Here is a 10,495-nt window from a genome sequence, read left to right as displayed (position 1 = left end):
GTTGTTTTCTTTTCTCATTATTCATCATTTTATTTTTTTAACAGTTTCACTGGTGTATAATAAAGAAAACATACAATTCAGTAGTTCAATCACATTAGGAAGAGTTGTACAATCATCACCACAATCAATTTTAGAACTTCTCTTTTTTCATGTACTCACCCATTTACTTCCAATCTCCCCTGTCATATCGAGCTGCTTTCTCTGTAGAATGACTATCCTGGATTTCATATACAGAGAATCATTTTTAAAAGAAAAGAAAAAACTAAAAACAACAGAGAAAAATCTCAATCCCAAAGTAACTAAAACAGGGGTTCTCAGCCTTCCTAATGCTGCAACCCTTTAATGCAGTTCCTTATGTTGTGGTGTCTCCCAACCATAAAATTATTTTTGTTGCTACTTCATCACTGTAATGAATCGGGCAACCCCTGTGAAAGGGTCATTCGACTCTAAAAGGGGTTGCAACCCACAGGTTGAGAACCACTGAGCTAGAAAATATTAAAAGCTAGAACAAATTTTTAATGGGTCAAATGGTAGCTAAAAGCTTAAGGGTTTAAAATTTTAACCAAAGTGCATCTGCAATAATCCACTTTCCAATGCATTCTGTATTATAACAAAGCTCCTCACAGCCCTGGCCTATGGTTAGAGGGGATTTACTGGAGGCTTAATCCACGTACATTTACCCTTCACTTTTGTTTTAACTGAAACAACTTAAAAGTTGGTCAAAAGGGAGATAAGATATTACATTTTTACCTAACTATATTTGCCATAATCAACTTTACAGTGGTTTTTGTCTGATAGCACAGGACTATTCACATACCACAACTTCGGTTGGCGAGGATTCACTGAAGAATTAATTCATGTGTGGAACCTGCAAATGGATTTTGAGCTTCCACTGTCATCCATAGCCTTGCAAGTGAGGTGTTCACAATGCAAGTTCTGATACCATTCCATCCTGTGGATTGGATTTTTTAAAATTTAAATCCCTGGATCACACAGGCTGGTGTGCTTCTTCCCTGTGGACTTAGTTGATGCCTCACTAAGATGTCTGCTTGTTTGAAGACAAACCTTTAAGACCCAAGACACTATTCCTTCTGATAGCTGGGCAGAGTCTAGTTTCTTTTTTCAATTAATTATGCTGTATTCATTATTTTAAAGATCTCTTCATTCACACCACCTAGAGATGATTTCACCCACTGCTCCATTTGGCAGCAAGTCTTCATCTCTTCAGCAATGGTGAGGTGGATACCTTTTCTTGAGGGCAGAGAAATCCATGGTTTGTTGACTTTTCCAAAAATGAAAATGTTGGAAAGCCGGTGGCAAAACTATTGCCATTGACATCTTTCACATGAGTCATATCAATAAAACCAATATGTCTCCTTTTATTGGTTATCACACCAACTCTTGCCAGATTAGCACCTCCAGTCACCATACACATGTTACCAGTGCCTAACTTGATGAAATCAGTAATCTTTCCAGTCTCCAAATCAATCTGAATGGTGTCATTCGCCTTGGTGAGAGCATCATGAGTGATAAGGTGAGGAATTCCTTTTGTGCCCACAAAGACCTTTCTTACTTTGCACAATTTGTACTTTGCCTCCTCCGGTGTAATACAACAAATAGCAAAGCAGCCTTTGGTGTCATAGATCAGATGGAAATATATTCGAGTCTTGTCAATACTGATGACATCCATAAAACCAGCAGAGTGGGTTATATCAGTTCAGATCTTTCCATTATTCCATTATTTTTATAGAATTTTTTATCACTTTATTTTGGTCTCATACAGCTCTTATCACAACCCATACATACATTTATTGCATCAAGCACATTTGTACATATATTGCCATCATCATTTTCAAAACATTTTCTTTCTATTTGACCCCTTGGTCTCTGCTCCTCATCTTTTCCCTCCCTCCCTCCCCCACCCCCTCCCTTATGAACCCTTGATAATTTATAAATTATAATTATTTTTCATGTCTTACACTGTCCGATGTCTCTCTTCATCCACTTTTCTGCTGTCTGTCCCCCTGGGAGGGGGTTTTATGCAGATCATTGTGATCAGTTTTCCCTTTCTCCGCAACCCTGGTATGGCTACTCTCATTATTATTTCCTGGGGGGTTAATCTGTCATGAATTCCCTGTGTTTCCAGCTCTTATTGGTACCAGTATACATGCTCTGGTTTAGCCGGATTTGTAAGGTAGATTTGGGGTCATGATATTGGGTGGGGGGGAGAAAGCATTAAAAAACTAGAGGAAAGTTGTATGTTTCATCGGCGCTATAGTGCACCCTGAGTTGCTCGTCTCTTCCCCAAGACCCTTCTCTAAGGGGATGTCCAATTGTCTACAGATGGGCTTTGGGTCTCCACTCTGCACTCCCTCTCATTCACAGTGATATGATTTTCTTGTTCTGGGTCTTTGATACCTGATACCTGATCCCATCAACACCTCATAATCACACAAGCTGGTGTGCTTCCTCCATGTGGACTTTGTTGGATCTCAGATAGATGGCCACTTGTTTATCTTCAAGCCTTTAAGACCCCAGATACTGTATCTTTTGATAGCCAGGCACCATCAGCTTTCTTCACTACATTTGCTATGCACCCATTTTGTCTTCAGTGATTGTGTCTGGAAAGCGAGCATCAAAAAATGCCAAATTATTAGAACAAAGTGTTCTTGCATTGAGAGGATACTTGAGTAGAGGCCCAATATCTGTCTGCTACCTTAATACTTAACATATAAATATATATACATAGATCTATTTCCCTTTTGTTACATATATGCATGCCTGTATTTAGACCTCTATAAAAGTCCTTTGCCTCCTAGATCTTTCCGCTATTGCCTTTTACTTTCCTCTTGTCCCACTATCATGTTCAGCCTTCATTCAGGTTTCAGTACTTCCTTTCGGCTACATTGCCCTTGATCAAGCCCCACCAGGAATCCTATACCCTCTTCGCCATCGATTTTAGATCATTTGTTGTTCCCTTTTCCCCTGATTAGTTGACAATCCCCTTCTTTTCCCCCACATTCCCCTCTCCCATGTCCCTCCAGAAGCATCAGTCCGATTGTTTTCTCCTCCGGATTGTTTCTCTTGCCTATCTTTATCTAGCTAGACATGCAGAGACAATAATGAGCACAAAAACAAGACAGAGCAAAACAAAGTAACAAAAGAAAACAAAACAACAAAAACCAAGGACAAAAAAAAGCCTATAAATAGTTCCAGGTCCTTTGTTGACCTTTAGGAGTGTTCTCTGGTTGAGTCTGATGGTGTACCACGCCCTGACCCCAAAGTCTATTTTTGGTATTCCCTGAGGACTTGGTTGCTCTGTTCCCCTTGATGCTCTGTTGCACAACTTTAGTGTTTCACCTCGGTGTGGTGGGGTCATATCAGGCACAATGCCCACACTGTGTCTCCAGTGCTGTCCCCTGTAGCACTTTGGGTCAGTGAGGGATGTTTTGTCTAATGGTGGGATCGGCCATATAGCCCTCTCTGTACATTGGCTGCTTTGAATAGGAATATCATCCTCAGGGCTTGGTGGGCCAGTATGTGTTCCACTCTCTCTCCTTCCCTCTTTGTTTGCTCCTGTGCCTTTTCATGATTCTTAATGTATCACTGCATGCAACTTTTAAAAATGTCTTCTCTTGTCAGAGTATACTTAAGTGTATTTCTTAAGAAAATGATCAGTGGGAAACATACCATCTCAGCCTGTGGGGAACAATGGATCAGAGAGGAGCAAACACACCAGTCATTTTGTCCAGCCTCCAATGCTTTGGAGCAGATATCTTAAGATGTTTCTTGGGCTGAGGATCCATGGCTGCATTGATTACCTTGTCTAGTTTTTTCATCCCACTCTGTTATAGCACCCATATCCTCAGTGATCTCTTCATCAAAGTGGTCTTCAGGCAGGGCCATGTCATAAAAACTAATTGTTCTTAGATTAGGGCTAGAAATAAATGTAAACAAAAAAATCCTTTCATATCTCTATGGTATGTATGCCTTTGGTTCATCTTAGAGACATCAATGTCTTTTGATGGTAGAGAATATTATCAGTTAACCCCTGGGGCATAAGGTAATGCTGTTGATAGTGTTATTAATTTAGTCAATGGTATAAAGTTTAGTACACTGTTGAGAAAATGAAATTATATGAATAAAGGCCAGCTGTGAACCACAATACATGAATTGTTCACTTGCACAAAGTTAAGTGACTTGGCACTCGTTATACAAACAATGGGGATTGGTGATAAGACAAACCTTTCAGTAATATTCATTCACTACAGCAAAGCCACATCTACAAGATTAATACATGACTTAATAAAGCAAGGAGGGCATTAAAACAGTAAGTCGCTGGTAGTCCCAGGCCACCATTCATTGTACGCCCTCAAGGCAAGAGATCCAAACCAAATTCCAAAGTCCACCAATTCTATGTCATTGAGATAGAAGTCACCTGTTTCTTCTAATACTAGGCAGTTTCAGTCGTAAGTCCAAGAGCTACAGGTGACTCTGAGGTAAATCCCAATCATTTGGTGGGGTTTCTACCTCAAGTCCTTCTGGCATGGCCTATGAAGGATATTATGTGTCTCCAAAAAATGGAGTTTAAAAGTCCCAATAATAGAAAATGGCCTTGGTCACCTAGGTCTAGCTAGAAACTATGTCAAAAGTTTCCAATTAGGAACATCATACCAAGTGTATTCTCCCATTAGATTCTATATAAGTATTGTTAAGCATTTCTTTGTGATGAGAGATTGCTGTCTACCCACCAGCAGGTATGTCATTTTCTTCTCCAAGACATATATGACATCCTCCCCATCATCTTAACTTGAATTTCCAGTAAGTGTCCTTATCACTCTGGTAGGAGTGTCTGTGGGTTTGGGGCGACCTTAGTACAATTTTGTATGGCAGCAACTGAATGGTCTTCTCCTCACATCTTGAAACAAGGACCCTAGCTGAGGTGAGGTGTCCTCTGTCAAAGTGGTTTTGAAAATGAACATATAGAGTGGGTGATAAGTGTTTCATCGATACTAAGAAGACTCCCTACCTTACTGGATGGGAATCTGGATTAAAAGATTTACATGCCCTGGGAACAGAGGTCTGTCTTCATTTTGGCGTTTATCTTATAGTACTGGCCTCATGCAATATTTGTTCTTTTGTAATTGGAGAACTTCACTAGGCATAATGGTTTCCAGGTCCCTCCATGTCATGAACTGTTAATCGGTTTCATCACTATGTTTTAGGGATGCATAGTGTTCCATTGTGTGTATGTACCAGTTTCTTTAGCAATTCTTCTACTGCTGGGCATTTGGGCTGTTTCCAGCTTCTTGATACTGTGAACTGTGCTGTAATAAATACAGAAGAGCATGCGTCAATTCATGTAATACCTCTTACTTATTTGTGGCATGTGCCCAACTGAGGTGTTGCTGGGTTGTATGGTCCTTCAGTTGTTTTTGGTATCACCAGATTGATTTCCGCAATGGTTGTAGATATTTACAAACCCACCAACTGTGTATGAGTTCCAATCTCCATACACACTCTCCAGGATTGTGCTGCCCCCTAATTGTTTTTGTTTTATTTGTATGCACTATCATTGTGGGTGTAACATGATATTTCAATATTCTTTTGATTTGCATCTCCTAGGTGGTTAGTGATTGTGACCATTTCTTCATGTTAGGCATTTGAGTGTCATCCTTTCTGAATCGTGTATTTATGTCCTTTGCCAACCTTTTAATTGGATTATTTGGGATTTGTGTGTGTGTGCTTTTATTGAGGTGTCACAGAATTTTATAGATTTTGGTAACTAGTCCCTTATATCTTGTGTCATTGCTAAAGATTTTTTCCCAATCTGTAAGCTCTCATTTTACTCTTTTGATGTTCATATGTAATTTTAATACACGTATTCATTTATTTTGGCTTCTACTGTGTGTGCTTCCTTTATTATTTTTGGTAGTGTGTGTAAAGGTCCTACAATAGGACCTTTAAGTTTGTCCCAGTTTTCTCACTCATGATCCAAATAGCTCTGGGGTTTACATTTCTTGAGTACATTTTTGTGCATGGGGTGAGGTATAAGTCCTGTTTCATTCTTCTGCAGATGGATATCCAATTTTCCAGCACCATTTGTTGAAGAGGATGTCTTTGCACCACGTAATGGTTTTGTAAAATCCTTTTCCAAAAATTAGTTGTCTGTAACTGGTTGCTTTTATTTCTGGGTTTTCTATCCTATTCCACTGGCCTATGCATCTAGCATTATACCAACACCAGGCTGTTTAGACTACTGTGACTGTGTAATAGATTTTGGGGTTGGGTAGTGCAAGACCTTCTACTTTGTTCTCTTTGAGAAGCTATTTGCTTACCCTAGAAAAGACCCTAGGTCACTTCCCTGTCCATATGAGATTTATAATGAGTTTTTCCATTTCTTAAGAATGACATTGATATTTGGATCATAATTGCATTTTATTTGCAGATTTTCACAGTATGAAGTCTTCCAATCCATGACCACAGGATATTCTTCCATGATTACATTCTTAAAATCATGTTGTGTAGTTTTTTTTATATATACAGGCCTTTTGTGTCTTTGGTTAAGTTTATTCCTAGGCATTTCATCTTTCATGTGGCTATTGTAAATTGTAATGTTTTATTGATATCTCTTTTAGAGCTCTCATCACTAGTATGTAGGAACCCAATTGATTTCGGTCAAATTGCTCAATTATTTCCAACAGTCGCTTTAAAGAGTCCTTGGTATTCTCTCTACTTAAAATCATATTGACTGCAAATAGTAAGATGAATGACACCATTTTAGACCATGAGCCCAAGGTTATTTGTCACCATATAATAAGAAGCAATAATGTAGAAAGATTCTGGGTTCCTTATATCAAAGAGTTCCCAGGACTAAGACTTCAATATATGAAAAGGAAACAAACCGCTTTCATGTAAATAAATAATAATAGATTTTTTCCACAGATATTTTGAGCCCACCACTTATCCGTTTACTGCTTATGTATGTTGTTCTGTGGTTAAAGTGCTCACCTGCCATTCAAAGGGTCAGCAGTTTTGTCCCACCAGTCACTCCATGGCAGAGTGTTTTGGCTTGGAATGTCACAAAAAGTATGCTTATTTAAAGGTTATAATTCTATATTTTAAAAACTCGTATTTTAAATCCATGAAAATACTACAAATGGAATATCACATCTTATAAAATTGGATTTACTTTCACTTAATTACACAATCTTCCTAAGTATCATCAATTATTAGGTATTAATCAATGATTTACATTATTGTGGCTGCATAAAACTGCGTGTGAAAATCTTAGATTATGTATCAGGCTCACATTGATGAATCGTTACTTTGCTTCTATTTGAACTTCAAAACCCAAAAATCTATTCCTTCCTTTCTGTCTTTCTTACATTATTTCAGCTGTGATATCCCTGTTTGAAGCAAGGGATTACTTAGGGTGAATCTGCCTGAATGGAAGGGTAATGGAGTAACAGGAAACACCTGGAAGGAAAATGCATGCTGACTAATATATCAAAAAATCATCCAGATACAAATTCAAAGGCTTTTACCCTATCAAACTCTAAACATGGCATCCACTGGTCAAAAGGGATTCTGTATGGGAAAGAGGAGAGTGGGGATGGCTCCATGACACAGAGTCCAGATACTAAACCATCATCTCCAGGAACTGATTTTGGAGAAGCATCATCTTTGTAGTAAAAATATAGTATATCATTTAGCCTGTTTGCTCCTTCCTTCTTCCTGGTAATTTTGCTCAGAAAACAGGATAGATGGGGTGGGGAAAGTTTAAGAAAGAATGTGGTTCCTGGCTCAACATCACCATTAACATCCTTTAGTCATGTTTTAGATTATCTTGCCATTTACTAAAGAACATTGACTCGGCTAAAGTTACACCGTCATTAGTGCCAATGCCATTGGAATCTAAATTTGCTAACATATTTCCCGTTCTGTGTCGCAATTGAGTGTCTCACACTACTACTGACTTAGAGGCAAAATTTGGGGAGTGAAGAATTTTACTGGAGAATCTGGGTGTGAAGTATATTTATAAGAAAGGAAGCGGTTTGTACGGTTTACCACATTATTTAAAGATGGGATTTGCTTTGAGGATCCTCTTTCCTTTCAATTCCCTAGTTTATAGCTTATGGCGTTCTTTGATTTAGGGAATAGACCAGTCAGGTTTCAGGGGAGGAAGAGCAGAGAGAAGCATTTATTGATTTATCTTTGTAAGCTAGTTGCTTCCTAGTCCTTTAATTTAGCCCTTAGTCTTCCAATGTATAAAAAAGGCTTTTTTTCCAACTGATGTAATTTCCTGTGAAAAGTGTTTCAAAGGAGAAAGAGGGGGTAAAACTATTTTTGAAAAATATTTTTTATTCACCCTCACCACAACAGCATTGAGATTATACAAAAACAAAGTAACTATATATTCAAGGAGAGTTATAGTGCCAATTCATTTCAAAGTTACTATATCTTGCAATTATATTCTTAATAAACATTTTATTTTGGAGTAATTTTAGATTTACCGAAAGATTATGATGACAGTATTGTTTCCCCTAGAGCTCACTGCTTACATAAGCTGTTGCCTTTGTCAAAATTAAGATGTGAGGATAGGTAGGTTACTGCTAATTAAATTGCAGTATTTAATTGCATTTGGCCAATTTTTCTACCAATATCCCATTTCTATTGCAGTATCTGATGCAGGAACCACAGTGCATTTAGGATATGCTACCTTAAGTGAGAAGAACCAGAAAATTTGAGAGGTACTTAAGAGAAAACCCTTAATACCTAAAGCAAATTATGCATTAGATTTTGTAGTTGCTTTGTGAGGGAGAAATCTGCAGGTAATGAGAGTAGAGTGGGAAAGGAGATAGAAGATTTGAAAAAGAATGAACTTTAATGTAAGGGGGATTTTTTTAAAGAAGGACTTTTAATGATTAAAATACTTTTGAATAGTTTAATTAGAAGAACTTTTCCTTTTCATGAGAAAAAACATGATGGACAAGTTCAAGAAAATGTCACAACATAAAGAGACCTGGACTGTGTGAAAGAACTGTTGGGTCGGCAGTAAGGAAACCTGAGTTCTAGTATCAATCTATCACTTGACAACTGTGATCTTCTAAAATTCACTAAGTGGATCTTGGCCACAGTTTTTCATCTATAAAAGGGGAGCCAAAAAAATAAAAGGGGAGCCAAGTTTACTTACTTTCTCTGTCTCAAAGAATTGTTTTAAGGAGCAAATGGGATCAAGTATATTAATAGCCTATTGAGTAAAAGAGAAAAAAGAACTATTCATTTGCAAAAATCAAAATGTGATTGTGTGTGCATCAAAATTGGTTGATTTTCCATTAGAAATTATTCTCAAAACTTGCATGTCTTTTGTTTGTTTTTCAGGATTCCTTGTTCTCTGGTGATAAATGAGTCATGACCTATCAAAGTTTAGCTATTTCCAATTCCAAAAGCAAAGCATCAGGCAATAATAATAATCAAAGAAAATAGAGCTGTGTCTGCTTGTCATCCAACGAACAGCCAAAAAAGTGTAAACTGAAATCAACTCTGTATAACACTGGACTAATAGCAGAAAGGTTGGTGGTTCAAAGCCCTCCAGAGACATCTTGGAAGACAAGCCTGGTTAACAGCCTTGAAAAGTGTCTGCAGCAGCTCTATTCCGAGTATTTGAGATTATTTTCAGTTGGAACTGTCTGAAGAAGCAATCACAAAACCAGCCAAGCAAAAAGTTCTATGTGACTTTTTTAATCTGTGCACTAGATCTTTAGGTTTTGGGGGCATCATAGGATGTGATGGTTGATGGTATGTGTCTATGTGGCTCGGCTATGATTCTGAATGGTTTGGCAGACATTGGGCTGGTTGTTCTTCCATAATGTAATATAATGTAATCCATAATGTAAACACTTTCATGATGAGAGCTGATATAATGCGTTCAACTCCAGGTGAGATGTGATGTGAACATCCATTTAGTTGAAAGCAGAGTTTGCTTATGAGTACAGCCTACCTCAAGCTGATGCCAGGGACTGACATGGAGAACAAATGTTTTGAGAATGATGAGGGTAACGAATGTGCAAATTTGCTTTACACAATTGCAGTATGTCTGGATTGTGATAAGAGTTGTATTAGCCCCAAATAAAATGATTAATAAAAAGAATATGCAGGAAAATGGATTCAGCAAGGCTCATTTTGTCCTTGGCTCCTGCATCTCACAGGTCCTCATCTCCAGCAGCCTGTAGTCTGACCTGTCCATTTAGGGATTTGTCAGCCTCTGCAAGCACATGAGTTAAGAGAAGGCTCCAGCCTGATGCCTGACCCACAGAAGTAAGGGTTACCAGCCTCAACAATCGCCACTTGTGTGTCACTTGTTTATATTATGGTGGCTTGTGTGTTACTGTGATGCTGGAAGCTATGTCACTGGTATTTCATAACAGCAGAGTCACCCAAAGTGAAGAGGTTTCTGCAAAACGTCCAGACTAAGAGCAATCAATGAAGAAGG

General features: G+C 38.2%; 1 pseudogene; it reads right to left on the bottom strand.

Annotated features, from left to right (window-relative positions):
* Window positions 1-1,186: 1,186 nt before the first annotated feature.
* Window positions 1,187-3,806, bottom strand: LOC142433093 (small ribosomal subunit protein eS4, X isoform-like; annotated as a pseudogene).
* Between the last annotated feature and the right edge of the window lie 6,689 nt (window positions 3,807-10,495).

The sequence above is a fragment of the Tenrec ecaudatus genome, chromosome X, assembly GCF_050624435.1.
Source record: "Tenrec ecaudatus isolate mTenEca1 chromosome X, mTenEca1.hap1, whole genome shotgun sequence".
Lineage (NCBI taxonomy): Eukaryota > Metazoa > Chordata > Mammalia > Afrosoricida > Tenrecidae > Tenrec > Tenrec ecaudatus.
This window is presented reverse-complemented; position numbering and strand designations above follow the sequence as displayed.